The sequence below is a fragment of the Seriola dumerili genome, unplaced genomic scaffold (assembly GCF_002260705.1).
Source record: "Seriola dumerili isolate Sdu_G_001 unplaced genomic scaffold, Sdu_1.0 BDQW01000091.1, whole genome shotgun sequence".
NCBI classification, from domain to species: Eukaryota; Metazoa; Chordata; class Actinopteri; order Carangiformes; family Carangidae; genus Seriola; species Seriola dumerili.
The window spans coordinates 408,647-425,955 of record NW_019174346.1 but is presented as its reverse complement, the minus strand read 5'-3'; the positions used below and the strand labels follow the sequence as shown (position 1 = coordinate 425,955).

Sequence of the window (17,309 nt, the reverse complement as noted above, 5' to 3'; positions counted from 1 at the left end):
TATTAGGCTGGAAGCATAAAAATGAATCTCTTCTTGATGATTGCAGGTTTTCAAACAAGAGGAGCTGAGATTAGACATAATATACCCAAGACTTTTTATATGCAAAGTATTATTCCAAGATTTCATAGTTGCTCTGAACTATTTTAGGCTTATATTCATGTTTCTTTTGGATTATTTTAAATAACTTTTGTTTTGTTTGACAAAATGTGAATACTTTAGTGGTAGTTTTAAAACCAGCCTTTCAAGGTTTGTCTCTCTCTCAAAGTGTGTGTGTTTATATTCATTCATTATTTATATATATATATATATATATATATATATATATATCTCCCGGTGTGCGTCTCTGTGTGTACTTGTACAATATCACATTTGTATGTAATATATACATAATTTCTAGTTCTCTCATCTCTTTTGAATCTCTTTCCTCTCTATCAAAGGTTACCCTAATATTGTGGCAACGTACGGCCGCGGATACACTGGATTCGCACCAAGCTACAGCTACCAGTTCCCTGGTGAGTTAAAGGCTTTCTTAAAATATCAGTGGTGCAACTGATTTCTGTTCTGCACCCTGAAGCAGCACAATCAGACACACATGCCCAAACACCAACACACACACACACACACACACACAGACACACACACACACACAGACACAGACGCTCATCCATATACACGTCAGTCATCAAGTAATCTTCAGGGTTATAAGTATGTTACGTGTGTGGATTTCTAAACTCGGTTTTGAAAGCTGATGTGTAGTGAAGTAAATTGCTTACTCCTTTTTATCCCGTACTTGAACATGACCATGACCACATGTCTAAAATGTGGAAAGTTCCACGTCTTCTGTGGCCCAATGTATGCAAATTCATCTGTCGAGAAGCGGAAAAATAAGCAGCGCTTTGTGTAGGCAGATTTTTAAAATGGTGGTTTTTAGAATGGAAAATGAATGAAGTCATTTTCTGCATTAAAAGTGTTGACTCAGAGTGCCGGCCACTTTAATGGGAGTCCAAATGGGAGGCGTGCAGTCTGGAGGTGAGCAGCTGCACCTGTCTGCTGTGACAGGGGCCTGTGGCTCCGAGGGGCCTCACTTAGACAGGCGTCCTGTCAATTTCATGCTTTATTTAGGGACTTTACACATACTTTGTTTGCCGTGCCAGACATCATTCCTTCCACTGATAAGACGGAATAGGAAATATCTGACAGCGGCTCAGATCTCTGTAATATCTTTGTGAAATAGATTCAGGAATGGTAAGACAGGAGGTCCAGCTGTGACCACCTGCAGATCAGACATATGCTGGATTTATACTTGACCACAACATTATTTGACAGAAGAAAGGGAATAGCAGCTTCTCATCAATGTGGGTGAACACGAAAAGCATACAAATGTGTTTTTCGGTTTTCTTTTTTTTTTTTTTTTTTTATGGCATCATTTACTGATTGACACAAATGTGAGTCAGAAGACCGGGAATGTGAAGGAGTGTTTTTGTGTGTGGCATACATCTGAGACGACATTTAGAATCAGCCAGAACGAGTGTTTTTCGATTCCTTCATGTTCTGTTAAAGCACCGAAAAAAAACAGTTGTAAGCTTGGTTCTACAAAAAGAGAGAGACCAGAGATTACAGGGAAACAAGTGATCAGTATAAGTAACTCTAGTTAAACATGGATTTTCAAAATGTTTACTATTTACAACAAATTAAAGGATATCACCTTCCCCGAGGCAGAATGTATGATCCTGTCCATGTTAAACTCAATTTAAAGAGTTTGATAAAGCTGTATGATTAAAACAGCCTCCTCTGGGCTAGCTCAACTCTTGACAGGGTAATTGGAATTTTTAATGTATGAATCAAACTCCCTGTCCAAATTAAATAACCTCAGGCCAAATATTGACTAGTGTCCTTCCTTACTAAGATGTGGAAGGCATCTTCAATTTCAGATCAAAGGCTTTTTTCCCACTGTACACAACCTTGCTGAAACACTATAAATAAATGGAGCTGGGACTAAGTCGGCTCGATCCGAGAGGTGTAAATTGTGGGCAGCATTTCAAGGCTTTTTTTTTATTCCCAGTAAACCTCAGGGGTCCACTGTTAACAGAAAAAAAAGTGGTTAGGTGATTGCTCAATTGTCAGGATAAAACAGTGATAAAGCATTGATCAGTGATGAAACACTGAATTAAGTGCAAAAACTCAATAAAACATACAGAGAAACCAGAGCTGACATCCCTGTGGCTGAAACACAGTTCAAGTAGAAAACAGAATCTGAAAGAGACGTGAAATACACAGAAGCTGAGTTAAAAAAAAAAAAAAAAAAGCTTTCAGTGCAGCCAGTTTGACTCAAATCTGACACCAGCTCAACAGCTGTTAAACTGAGTCTGACAATTTAGCTGTCTGGTCCTTGTGGCACTCCCAATTAATTTCAACATGTGTTTGATATTGATCACACACAGTATTTTTCTGTGTCGTATTTGTATGCCGTGAGTTGCTTACAGAATTATTCCATCAGAGCCTTGGCATCATTACTATTTAATGCATTTAGAGACCTTCACATATTACTGATGGAAATCACATCATCCTCTATTTGTCAAACTAAACTTGTCTGTGGCAGTGAGCGTCATCACAGCAAAGCCCCACTGAACAAACTTATTTACATGTGTTCAGTGGTATCTATCAGAACTGGTAGTTACTAAAAATCTATGTGTTTATCTGTCTCAGAGTGATGTAGTTCTGTAAATGTACCTGTTGTAAAGTGTTTGTGTCACAAACCCATTACACCCTTATGAGACGTCTGCTTCACATTCACATTACTCAAACTATGAAATCATTACACTGAGTTTCTGTTGCACTTCTAGCATAGAAAGTCAGTTTATAACAAGAGCGTGAATTGATCTCTGCACAAATGTTACTCAGTCGTTTTAATTGGAATGTTGAGGCTTTTCAGAACACGTTGATACTGGACAGAAAGGAGACTGTGGGAGAGAAGTGTTTGATAGAGATGGCCTCTCTTGATTTTTTTTTTGTTTTATATGCTGTAATCATGCGCTGCAGCGTGGCTTCAGCGTTATGCTAAAACTGAAGTTCTGTTGAATTTGAAGATGACACTGCATCCTGCATGTGTAGTGATAATCAAAAAGACGCAGTTTTTACCTTTACCTGAGAATTATAAATAAGCAGGTGTAACACATGATTAGCAGCAACTCTTTGTTTCTATCCATCAGAGCTTTTCTTTGTGATAAAGCTACAACTACCTGATTGTTTATATGTTTGAGTGACATATTTTCTTCAGCTAAAGTTCTTATGTTTGGTAGTGGGTTAGACTTTTCCATGAGGCTCGTAACACATTGATACACCCTGACATGTGGCAGTCATCCCTGTCTGATCCCAACATTTTCTCAGACTGTGCTAATGCACATACATGACTTTGATGCAGGCTGTGGCTTTGTCAGTGTCAGATAAAAGCTGAGGGGACTGTAATGTATGCATGTGATATGTGAGTGTTGTCATGTTGTTTTCTGTGTGGATGTAAACATCCCTGCTGTTTAAGATGTGCTGAGGTTGTTACTGCCTTTACCTTCAAATAACACTGGCCCCCCCAGACTGGTGTTGTTGTGCTGCTGTCACCACATGATTTCAAAAGGAAATAATGCTAATATCTGTGACTCCCTCAGTCTTGACTTGTAGCTGAATTTCCATATTCATTTTCAGTCCCTGAACTAACCTCACTTTGAATTGAATTTTTGCTTTCACCAAAGTCCTTTGCGCACACACCTCTAGTTCAAATCCAAACATTTTCATCACTGAGGTCCCATCCTACACTAGCATGTTGCTAAAAGGGTCAGTTTACCCAGACTGCAACTGCAGTGGCATAGTTAGGTCTTTACCAGCTAACAGGCCATCACATATGTTAAAGGCAACAAAACCTGAAATCTGGCGACCTGGAGCATAACTTGACTCATCATCAGCAGTGCTGCCACCACCCGTTCACTTCCTGTCCAGTCCTTGTGCTAACAGCCGTGCACCGAGCATTTAGGACACAGAATGCAGGACAATCTCTTCTTCCCCTACCGGCTCATTTAGGTAACACCTGCAGTCAACAAATCAAAATGATAAATAACAACCTTGAGACCATGACACAAACCAGAACATTTTCTAACTCACACCTTCTGGTGTTCAGCCGTGAGGATCATTGTGCTTTTATTTGGGTGTAGGTTTTTCAGCCTCTCAGATGTGAGCTGTCACAACACACACTTAAAAATAAAGTTGTAATCAGAGAATGATTCCATTCAGCAAGTGAGAAAATCTGTTTATTTTCAGTTTAACCTTTAACAGCTTCTGCACTTTCACTACCTCCATCCTGATGCATAAATAAATACACTGTTATAGTGAGAAGACAACATTGGCAGGTATCCTCTGTAACTCTGTCAGTTGGCTTTAGAGTGATGTCAGGGTGGTACATATCTGTGAGTGTAGGTATCAGTATCACTTAGGCCGAGCTTCCATGGGTAGTTGACATGTCAGTCGTGTAGCTTCAGTTTATTTTCAGACCACTGTGAATGAACACAGCTTCAATAAGGACTTGTTGTTTATGTGATTTAAACTGACAAAGTTTCATTCTTCAACCACATACATTATCATTCCTACTCTATCACTCAGCCCATAAATGAGGTAAGTAATCATTTTCTCTATATGGCAAATGAGGCAAGAATCAAAGTATGAGAACGCAGCATTAGGGAAGTGGTCTTAAACGATCAGACTTCAGAGCGAACGTTTATCAGGCTACAAAGAGCAAACTGAAATTGAAATGATCTTTGAATTAAACTGAGCTACAGAAGGACGTCACTTTGACTCTATCAGACATTAAAGAGCTCCCCACTCCCTTGGTACCTCAGTTAAAAACAGATTTTCAGATAGCTTCAAAAGGAGAGAAACATTTCAAGTTTGGTTGAAATTAAGATTCTTAGGTTGTGGTAGTGGGAGTGAGGAATGTATCTGTCCTGTTCTTAGCTGACTCACTCTTCCTGCTGTACTGCATCTGGTACATTTATTTAATTAACCACAGTCTTTGCCACCTAGAGAGGAGCTACATCCATCTCACTCCTCCATACGTTTGTACCACGTCTGTTTTCTTCGTTCCATCTGAGCTGAGGTTATAAAGTACATGAGTGCACAAAGAGATCAAACCCACAGGATAAAAACATGTTTTTCTTTACACTTTTATAAGTAGACACCTAATGGATTAGATGGGCTGCTGTTTTCTTCTTATTTTAACCCAGAATGCAGCTGTGAATATGGCTAGCTGTGAAACTGTAAGAGCAGGAGCTGACACGGCATAAGGAACATTACTGTACATTATTCTCGTTTTTATGCAGCAGTCTAATTAGCATTAGCTAGCTGATAAATGTGCTATTGTATTATTCAACTCGTAGCGCCCAGGGGAACATCCCAAGATGTGCTATATTCAAAGCATGAGGTGTCTCGTCTGGAGGACCTAACCTGATTAAGGCACTGAAGCCACATTCAAAGAAGTATCCTCTGTGATCAGAGCTTCACTGTGCATTGAACTGTTAACTCACTTGTCTCAGATGACCTCAGGTTGAGACTGTATACAGTCACAGATTCTCTTGTTTACTGTGGATATTAAAATGCAAATGCTGAGGAAGAAAATAGTTTTTAGCAATAAGTGCAAGTTTATGCACTGTAGTTTATGTACAGTGTAGTTTTGGCTAATGGTGGCAGCAAATGTAGAAGAAATATGAATAGGTTTAAGAATGATAGGATGGTCTATTGTGTGCATGATGTATGCATGAATAAGAAGCTTGTCTGTATGAGGAAAATGTAATTAAAAAAAAGGAAATGGTGTATGCATGTGTGCATAATGCATGTGAATAAGCTGCAGAAGTGAACATCAAAAGCAGGGATACACCCCTCATACATTCATATTGTACTTTCTATTGTTAACCAGTCTTGTATCAGTTCCTTTCATTACACACACATGAGTGCACAGTTGAACACACACACACAACACACAGAGAAAAGGGCGTCTTCATAGAAAGACTGAAGTTCAGGACTCTCTCCCATTTTCTTGTGTGACTTGCTGCCTCCACAACCGTGCCCTCAGAGCCTCCCCTGGCATAAATGACCATTATGGCTCCATTAGGGCTGCTACTAGGAGGTCATTATGCTACACTGAAAAACCAGGGATGAAGATGTTAGTGGGGTCCCATCAGGGGAGAGACACAGACTGAGTGAGAGAAAGACATAACACTCAGTCATCCAGCTACTCCAGATGTCATGACAGACAAACAGCAGTTCAGGTCCAGTGAGTCAGACTCTTAAGTAGTAAAAGAATGGAGGACAAGGAAGATGAAGGAGGGAGAGGGCAACAGTAAGTGCAGCAAGGATGCAATGAGAACAGAGGGTTGGGTAATGTTAGGTTACCAGTTATCTACTCACACTAAAGAGATGGGTGATGGCTGAGTGTGTGTGTGTGTGTGTGTGTGTGTGTGTGTGTGTGTGTGTGTGTGTATGTGTGTGTGTGTGTGTGTGTGTGTGTGTGTGTGTGTGTGTGTGTGTGTGTGTGTGTGTGTGTGGTTGGGTGTGTATCTGTATCTGTATCTGTATCTGTATAATTCTGTCACATGGTCAATGGCTCCACCAGTTCTTATAAAGTCAGAAACAAGGTCTGTGTCAGAACAGATCTGCCAGAGAAACACTGTTGTTGCTGCATGCAACTGTAAGTAACAGTAAAGAAGTCAAGGCTGCTGACCTTTTGACCCCCCAGAGCTGCTGACCTGTCCAACTGGTGTGATAGTTACTGCCCCTGAGGGTTGCATGCCCCAGGACACTGGGGCAGATCCAACCAAGCATATGATAAATGCACCAGAGGTCACACAGGGCATTGGCCTGAGACATCATTTAGCCTTACAGGGTTTAGCAACTGTTGGCTGTGGGGAGATGGAGATGTGTTGACATGGACTATATAGAGCTTTGAACAAAGATGGATTCTGAAGGGTCAGTGGCCCAAGACAGAGTAGATGGTTTCATCGTGTGTACACAGCAGATCAATCAGGTCCTGGTTGAGTCCATGTGGTCTGTGTTTTACTCTCATCCACAACCACCTTTCTTTCTCTGTAACATAGAACGTTTTTATGCAAGAGGATATTCTGAAAGAGAAAGTCGAGTCCAGAGAAGTTGAGCCAAGCAATGTCTTGATTGATTTTTTTTTCTTTTTTGGTTTTTAGATGAGCCACACAATTCCAAACAAAAGTTGTGACGAGCAACCAGAGGATAAATCTCTGATACAGATTAAAAGTGATCACAATGACTATTTTAACATGATGTTAATGCAGCTCGTCGCCTCCAGTGGCTCCTTTTCATAGTAAAAGCCCTCAGGCACAGAAGACTTTGACTGTGACAGTTCATCACAGTGTTGGAATCAAAGACAAACTGAAACTGTATTTACATCAAGCTGGAGTCAGACTCTCAGAGCTCTGCTCCATTCATGTCAACATCATGACTAGTACTAATCTAGTACAAATTAAAAGTGTGACGACGTCTTTTCAAACTCTCTGTCCAGTGAAACTGGACTCTTGCTGTAGTTCATTACCTCCTGTGTGGATTATAATGTAGTTTGGGACAACAAGCACAGTCATTATCAAAATTCACATATTTAATATTTCCCATGTCAGTACACTTCTTGGCTGCAGTTCTGGAGCAGGTGGAGAAAGTCAGTGGCCTGAGGCTGATGAGGATCTTACCTGTGTCATGGGTCCATGCAACATTGTCCTCCATGAGACGGATCCCACTGTTTGTGTCTTTACTGCACTCGTGAGACGTGGCAGAGGCGCACGCAGCAGCGCTGTTGGTAGAAGAGGTTTCTATCGAACTACAGTTACACAGCAGATTGTCCCTCAGATCCTGTGACCATCTCTCTATAAGCTGGGTGAGCTGTGACCCCAGCAAGTGGTCCCACAGGCCAGAGTGAGTGCTACAGGGCTGGAAGCAGATGGCCCTCCTGATGCCACACTGACTCACAGATTGGCTTTAATTGCCAAGGCTGATCATTTGCCCAATGAGTCTTTGGAGGCCGGGGCACTCCATGAGTTGCAGGCCTTAAAATAGGGCCTGACGAGGAGCGTTGTGATCTCATACGCTCGAACGACCATGCACAGCACATCTTCTCTCACACACTCGGACACACACAGACACACACACACAGAGGCATAAAACTGACAAAATCAAAGACTCTTCAAGGCTGCCTATGAAGGCAAAAGAGGTGGAGAGACTTTACCAGGGGCCTCTCTCTGCTCTCCTGTCTGCCTCTCTGACTCACTGTCTCCACAGCAATGCTGACTACACATGTACACACACACACACACACACACCTCCCCAGGCCATGACTCCATTCCCAGTGACAGCAGTGTGTGTGCTGCTCTGACGTCAGCGGACCGCACAGTATGTCATGCCCTGTCTACTTCTGTATGTGCAGTCATAGAGATACTGTTCCCAGATCAGCTTTGTTCTCTGTTAAGTGCCCTCACATATGCTCCATGTACATGTGTCTTGTTGTGAGCGGTGGACAATATAAGCTACCGCTGAACTGTCTGACTTCAGCAGGTGCAGTCTCCTCAGCACATCACAGGACCACTGGTTTTCTTTATCACTATCACTCTATCACTTTTCTGTGTAGATGCAGTGTTTACTGCTCTGTCTGCTCACAGACATACAAATCAGGTCACGTGCACATGTACGTGCACCTCGTCGGATGTGTGTGAGCACCTGTCTCTACAAACGCAGCTACTGCACTCTGACACAGCAGTGCTGAAAGGCTATTTCCTGAAAGTGGAAGAGAAGGCTCACCTCATTTGCCCAGGTCTTAACTCACCCTCGGACAGCAGACGCACTGAAGGTGAGGCACGGCAGGCACAAACACAAACTGGTTAGTTTTGAGATTCGTTCTTTCCTTCTTTCAGACTAGTGAACAGGATGCACATTGAGGTTTTTATTTAACTGCACTTTGAATTTGTATCTGTAGCTTTCACCTAAACTCACCACACGTTAGCATTCTGACACAACATGCAGTACTGCACTGGTCGTCTGCACCATGTCATCTCATGGTAAAGCTCTCTCTCCTGCACACTGTTGTCAGATCCAAACATGGTCATTTCCACTTTACAGACGCTTCTCTGTAAATTGTGGTTTCCAATAAAAATGTATGGAATTTTACAATTCATACCTTTAGGGGCTGTTTTTCACAAAATGACTTTTTTCTCACAGAAATCTTTCCAGGTTTATTCCTGTCTGTATTCTGAAGGATTTTATTGTGGGGTTTTCACATATATCATTCATAGCCTAATTTATATAACATTTTATGCCTAAAAACATGGTGAAAATGGATGTTTTTATGGCTGTTGACAGCATTTTCTGAGTGAGTGAAAAGATATCCAAAATGAAACAAGAGATTTGAACCTGGCTTCATCTAATCTCCACATTTATGGTCTGGAAATGTAAATGAGTGCATATTTAATTAGCTAATGTCCATTTGCATATTTAGACATAAAATTTCTGAAAACTTGTTATACAAAAAATAATAGTCTTAATGTAAGTAGAGAAGTGGGGAAGATTCATGGCGATATCTATTAGTTAAAATTTTGAGCCCATTCACCTTGAGTGTCTTGCCTGAAGCAGGCAAACAGTCTTCCATGGAGACCCACAGTCTGGGCTCCTGTGGTGGGGAAGATGAGCTGCTGTAAGAGGCAGAGCAGCAATGCTGAAGCTCATTATGTCTCAACTGTTGAGATGCTGGTGGAGAAATGAAACTTGAGCTGCCAGCTGCCTCGTACATGTCTGCCACCTTTAGACGCTGCTGACCAGCAGGAGAACAGAGCAGCAGCACAGACGCAGGCAGAGCAGTTCAATATGTGTGTCTGAGAGACTGGGCTCTTGTGTCTGCTGCCTGTTGTTTTGATGCCACCCACTGTTTGAGAGCTCCAGGCTCAGAGAGTCGGCTACTTGCTACGTCTTTACCCAGCCCCCCCACCACCACCACCACCTTCCTTTCTCTTTATCTGTCCATCCCTCCCTCCTGCTGACTGTGCTAATAGCGCTCTAGTTGCTCTCATCCCCTCTTTCCCTAGTGAAGGGACACATGGAAACACATATAAACACATATGGATGCATGTATTCATTATTACAGCACACAACCTTCTGCATGCCTCCCCTCTATGTGGAAACACTGTTTACAGCTGCGCTAATCAAGTGGAAGCCAGTGTTGCAGTGCTATTTTTGGGTCATGCCACATTTTACCCTAGTTGCCCCTGGTATCTAGAGCAGTGCTGGATTGTGTAACTGCAGTTCATGGAGCTGGCTGTAAGAGCTTGGCTTTAAAATCATGTTCATGTAATAGTGTCTACAAAGCTGCTTCTTGTAATTATAATTGTTATTATTACCAACATGCATACATCTGATTTTATTTTCACTGTAAATGTATCATCTGCAAAAGCAAGTTGGACTCACACTGATCAGTGCAAATACACAAACAAATGTTTAAGTTGATGGTGAAATGACACTTAATGCTCTCACCTGAAAAAACCTGAAATCACCCCCATTCGTCACTCGTCTGTCCCTGCACTGCCACCCTCACAACTGGGAGACAGGCATTAAAATGCATAAAAAATTAAGGCTGTTTACTTGGACACTAATGAGAGGAGACTTAAGTAGTCTACTTTAATTAGTATGATTGGCTCCATGGGGACCACACAGACAGGGCCATAACAACCGATTCACTCAGAGCTCACAGGACCTCTCACGGTGTCTGAAGTGATGTCCGAGGAGATCGCACTGCAGAGACATGTTGCCTTTACTGATCCCAGGTTGGAAAGGAGCTCTGCAGTTAAATGCACTGAAGCAGACCATTACATAAGCACCACTGCAAGGTCAGACATCTGTGTCCTCTCTTTCTGTGTCTCTGTTTAAGTAACCATCATAGACTGCCTTGGTATGAAGGTTGTGAACTGAGACTCCGTCCCATTCACAAACCACTGTCACTGTTTCCACAAGCAAATCGATGCCAGATTTTAACCCTGCGCTTTACTGTTTCCATTCCACTGTCTTTATCTACTGTGTGTGAGTGACTGAGGTATGCTGAGGCTTGTATGGGAGCAGAATGTGATCAGTTCTGTGGCATGGGAGTAGTTTCCTTTTCACTGAAGTGCATGGAGGAAGTACAAAGAAGAGGTTAAAAGAGCGGCTACACTTCAATAAAGAGTCTAGTTTGTCCTCTTTGATGCTATGCTGCCATGCACTTGAGCTACAAAGGAACGGTGCTCTTGTCACTGAGAAGTGAAGTAAAAAGACACTGAGCTCTTCCTGAGCTCAACACACCACATCACAACATCACAGTCACTCACACACACCAATATCTGTGGTGCATGTTCAGGGTTCACACCTTCAGAGGCTGCACTTAGAGTGGAGGGTACTGTTACCTTGTAAAAGCATGTGAGTTTTTTTATGAATTCTAATTTATGATTGATTTATTCAGGACTAAAGTTGTGTACTATACATTCATGTGAAATAGAAACTGGTGAGGCAATCTGCAATTTATTACGCCAGATTTCACAGATAATGTAGCGAGTATGGAGACTGGAGCTCTTCAGCTGAAGGGCTCTGGGTCGAGCCCCCTCACCTGCAAAAATCCACCCTGCTGAAGTGTCCTTGAGCAAATCACTCAGTCCCTACCAGCTCCAGCGTGGCTGGTGGGCAGCTCAATCTTTCTTCACCCCTGACCTTCTTGTGGATTTCTCCACAGGTGTCAGATCATATGTTTACCATCTGCGGACACTGCTCTCCTGTCATTTATACATATCTATTCTCTTCAGGGTGTCATGGTTACATTGGATCAGACGATGTGTCAAACTCATTTTCATCCATGATTATGTCTCGTAAAGTTACAGAGCACCTCTGAGACATTTTTGTTCCCTGTGCTTCTGAAGGGTTACCCAGTTGAAATTAGTGGTCTCAGACTTTTGGACCACTCTGTATCTCCTTCTCCTTCCTCATCATGTTGTTCAAAGGTACAATATAAGATACAGGTGCAATTACTGCCATAAAGCCAGGCTTCTCTGAGCTCCGCGCTCACTCCACCTCGGTAATTGACTTTTTCTCTCCCCAATCAGAAGCCACAAAAGCTCAATGGTGAAGGATGAGTGCGCCAAATGGTTTCATTATATACACAAACCTATGACAAAAAAAGAGCCACGTCTTGGGTAAAGGGACACACACACACACACACACACACACACAAACATACAGAAGCACACATATACGGTATACATACTGAAGATATGATCATATCAGCGAGCAACAGAAAATGAACTGTTCTTATCATACTGTACAGAGGTTGGGATCTTATATATGTTGAAGCCATCCTGTATTTAGAGCTCAACTAGCACATGTAACCACATATTCACCTTCAGTCAGGTGATCACAGGACGCATTGTCTTCTACCTTTTACTCTTATTTAGACAAGCTGTATGATTGTGTCATAGTATGAAGCAGAGCAGTAAGGACATGCGAGTATGTGACTTCAACAGTTGTTACTAAACAACATGTCGATCCGTTATTCAACAGTTGTGACACTGTGATGTCATATTGAAGCGTATCTGTCTGAATATTATTAATACAGTAGTTCTTTGTGTTTGATGACATCATGCTCAAAGGAGAACTCTAATACATTTTGATATTTTCAGTGAGAAGTGATATTTTATTATTTCATTTTTATTGTATAAATAATTATTTTAGCTTGTGTCACAAAAGTGGTATATATACTGTATAAATATATATATGCCCTTTCTCTTTACATTATATTTACGTTATATTTACACAAACAATGGCTCTGATTACCCACTGGGAAACCCTAGTGATTTATTTTTTCATTGTCCAGGACGTTAGAGGACTCAAAGTCGCTAGTATGAGTCAAGCTTCAGAAACATTGGATCCAACATTCCTATAATGCAATTTAGCATTTGAGCATAGCATATTTCATTGGATTATCCCTGTCTGATAAATTTCCACGTCTCCACATCCAACACAGGCTTTCTGTTAACTATCTTTCCCTCCAAAGCCATGAGAGTTATTATTCAGCTGTTTTCACACACTGTAGTTCTCCTTATGATGAGTTAACAAAGTCACTGTGTAAAATCGGTGGATTGCCCCTTTAATGGGGCAGTTACATTAAAGGTATTAAATGAAGTGTGTAACAGGCCTGTAGAGCAAAGGAATGAAATGTTGGTGTGGATGAATTTAAAGAGCAGCTTCATGTAAATGTTTGAGTTGTTATTTACCTGTTGGAGTTTAGTGCAGCCATGGTGTCAGACCTACCTTGTATCCCTGTTTCTCTGTGTGACCTTTGCAAATCGTGCAGACAATCCAGACACTGAAAGAAACCACACCTACACATGGCAAGATTAATTTGAATGATTGACAAGCAACCGGCTCTGTTAATCAAGTTATGCTTACTCTGATTAGGACTTTAATGTGAGTAAGATAACCCGGTTAAGGTGTTTACATGAGAGTTGCAATAATATGCGTATTGCATTAGTGTGGTTATAATTGAATTATTGGTGTGCATGTAAATACTCTTTCTCTCTCTGGCTCATTCCCAGACAGCAGTCTGTGTGTTTTATGTGAGGGGAAGTCTGTGTACTGTAGGTCTCCGTTGATCAGAGGAGAGGTGAGACATCAGCATGTGTGCAGCAGTTCTTATGAAAGACACCTGGCTCTCTCCAGCTCTGTGATTTATGCCTTTGATAACGACGACCCAGAGATGCTTTCAACAACAACAAAGTAGTGCTGAAGGATGACAACAATAGGACACTTGTCAGTCTGGAGATGAAAAGATGTCTTGCTCGGTGTCTGTCTCTTTTGTAACTTTGATATATATTTTTTCTTTTCTTTATTTGTCTCTATATGTTTCTCGATATCATAAAGGTTATTGATGAGGTAAACTGTGAAGTGGAGTCAGTTCTCCATCTCTGACAGTTCCTCCCACCTCCTGTGAGAAGGAGGCAGCGAGTTTGCTGCCTCGGCTGTGACTTATCAACTGGTTTATTTCAGTTGGCTTGTTCCTCTCACTGTCAGTGACCAGAAACAACATGCAGCTCCTGTATGTTTGTTATATTTTTATCACATTTTTACAATAAATGTATTTTTTAATGTGATATGAACTGCTCAGTTAAATAGAGTGTGGATAGTAAACTACAATATGCGATAAATGGGGCCACCTGGTTCATCAGCATTGGTGCTTTGATATCTTTGCTATTCTAGTTTGGTAACATAGTGAAACCTATATGAATAATTCATCAACATTCTTATAATGCAAAATTCAAAATAGAAAGAAGAATATAAATTCGTTTTTTTTTTTTTTTTTTTTAAGCAAACACATTTGTATTTTTTTCCGTTATCTGCTGAAATTAGCTCAGTTTTAATGGGAAGCTGGTTAAATAAAACTGAACTCTAACATTAAGTTATCATGACACATCCACAGTCCATCACATTAAATACATTTTGGTTGTGGTGGTTTAACTTAAAATACACATTTTAACAGCAAAGTCAGCAAGTACCAGCATTCATCTGCCCAGCTACTGCACTTACTGTAAGTCTGTAGTATGAGCATTTTTGTGACAACTATATTAGATTCTTTGCAAATTACATGTAAAAAACTACACACAAAAATTAAACAATTTCCCTAAAATATGATGCATCAGTACAATTTAAACTAGTGCAATTCCTCCAGGCCTGCTACTGTACAAAATTAAAATAGAACTGATCAATAATTCAACACTCCGAGAGGGACCATTCTTCAAAGATAAATACTTTGACTTGTTTTTTATTACCATTTTTTTCTGCTACTTTTCACGTTAATATTGAAATTCATTAGCTAATGCAACAGTATTTTAACACTGCAGATTTCTGTATTCATCTAACACTAGGAATTGACATTATTATATTTCTACCTTGTTTTCACTGAACATATTTTCCTATAGTAACACCTCATGACACGTTCACCGATGTAGCAGAAGAATAGCACTGTTCATTGTGGGTGTGGCTGATATGTTTTACCTGAGTGTAATATGCGCTTGTTGCTTGAAATAATCTTCTTGTCCAAACACCTCACAAAATTCCATGAGAATGAATTGGACAGCCGTGTCCTGGCCTTATTTCTCCCTCCATTTTTCATTCACTTCATCCTTTGGTCTCTCTGTTTTACTCTTCCACTCATGTGGCTAATGTCATTTTCTGTTCATCTGTCTCACTCATCTCCGCTCTTTATTGTTCATCTGTCTCCCTCCCTCTGTCTGCCCCCAAAATCTACTGTAGCTGTAGAATGAAGGGCTTGTTTCATTGTTCTCCGTTAGCTAGAAAGCTAACCCTGGTTAACTACACTCCAAAGATAGTACCTGATGAAAGAGCACGTTGCTTTTCAGCTTGATATAATGTTAAAGTCTTTTTCACCAAAAACATCGATGCTGCACATATTTACATTATCTACTATCTGATATATCATCACTGACTTTATACCAGTTGACTACAGATATGGTGTATACTACAGTATTTATGTAGTACCAGGCACTATTGGTTTTCATTCTCATAGTGATATTAAAATGTGGGCATATTTGATCCATGTGGCCTCCACAGAAGTCTCAGCTGTCCCTGGGCTCCTCCTGTGCATTAGATAGTTGACAGTCTTCTTATAGCAGAAATAAGTGGAGTGCTCTGTGACTGATGGAGCTCCTCTGTCAGTGACGGGGGAGCTGCTGCTGGCAGTTTTGGGCCAAAGAACAGTACAGATTACATTAACATCAGTCAAGCTGTTGTCAGACTGCTAGGACATAAATAGGACCTTATTGATGCATAATGCAACAACTTTTCATTGTGAGGTTTTCTGAGTAATAGGATCAGAAAGTGAGTGTTACACCAAAACAGATCTGCAGAAATGTTTCAGAAATAGTTTATCAGGAGAAAAATGAAATCGTACAACAAAATATCAGAGGAAATCGTATAAATATGTCATTTTCTGGTTTGTCACCTTCTTACTGTGCAGGGTTGAACGTATAGTGGATGAACTGATGAATGAAGCAGGTTGAAACCATGGTGACATTCAGAGGGATACAACATCGGTGGTCATCACCACTTTAAAAGCTGCATATTCAGCAGAGTGCTGTGACAGTTTTGTAATGGGAAAACTCAGCTTTACGCCCAGTCCTTGGCACTGAGCTGTTTGATCACTACTGACACTGCCCGCACTGCATCTCTCCTCCCACCTCCGTACAATCAGCTTCACAGAGACTCACAAAATACAGGTGCAGCTAAGAAAAGAACTGGTGTGCACCCAAGAAAAATGCCACTTTACTGGCACAGAGAGCGCCAGCATGTGCTGCACTGTCATCAAAATAGAGCCTCATGAGCTCTGGATGCACATTGTGCTCCTTTAGCGCACAACACCGTTCTGTTTGTTACCTCGGCTGAAGTTTATTTTAGGAAAGGATTACATACGTAGGATATCAATGTCTGGATGGTGATCAATATTGTAAACAGTGGAGTTGGATGGATAGAAAAATACAAATTAATGTGAACGACAGAATATAATGTCAGAGAAAGCTTTTTATAGGAAGTGTAGTGAATTACATAGAGACCATTTCTGTTCTTGGTACGATTCTAAATATTCGAATGAAATTTTTATGTTTTGTGTGAAGTGTCTTTTACTTGGAGAGAAGATGGAATTTATGACTGGCCACATCGTCTTTTAGTTTTAATCCTCCGTCCTTCCTGTGTTCCTAAAGAAGGCAGAATTTTTGTGCTGTGGGCTCGAGGAGAGAAAGCTGAGGACAGTTCCCCGGAGTCCGGACACCAAGGCCCCCAGGCCTCCACAGCTCATAAACAGATGTGTCCTTGTCCCCAGCCAAGCGCAGCCACTCAAGTGGCAAAGCAGGGGCCCAATAATTGTGAAGAATTGAAAGCTAAATATTGGCTTTATCTCCTCAGTAATAAAAGGGCCATGAAATTGATTTAATGCTGCAGCGCTTCTCTTGGGTGGCTTCTTACAGCGTGAGCACAAAACAATGAGCAGCAGCCATCTATTAATTAACCCACCTAATCCTGCAAAGTTAATCTCTCACCACAACTTTGCCCGCAACTAACTTCCAAGCCAGTGGGTCTATTGGGGGTGTCATGACAATGGCAGCGAGGGGAAGATAGATTCAGCACTTAGGAAAGACAAGAAGAGAGAGAGAAGAAGAGGCGGAGAGGTTCTGCATGAAACA

At 41.1% G+C, this 17,309-nt stretch overlaps 1 protein-coding gene across 1 annotated transcript in view; it reads left to right on the top strand.

Moving 5' to 3' along the window:
- Positions 1–17,309, top strand: part of msi2 (musashi RNA binding protein 2) — a 228,725-nt gene that overhangs the window by 185,282 nt on the left and 26,134 nt on the right. The window lies entirely within an intron of this gene.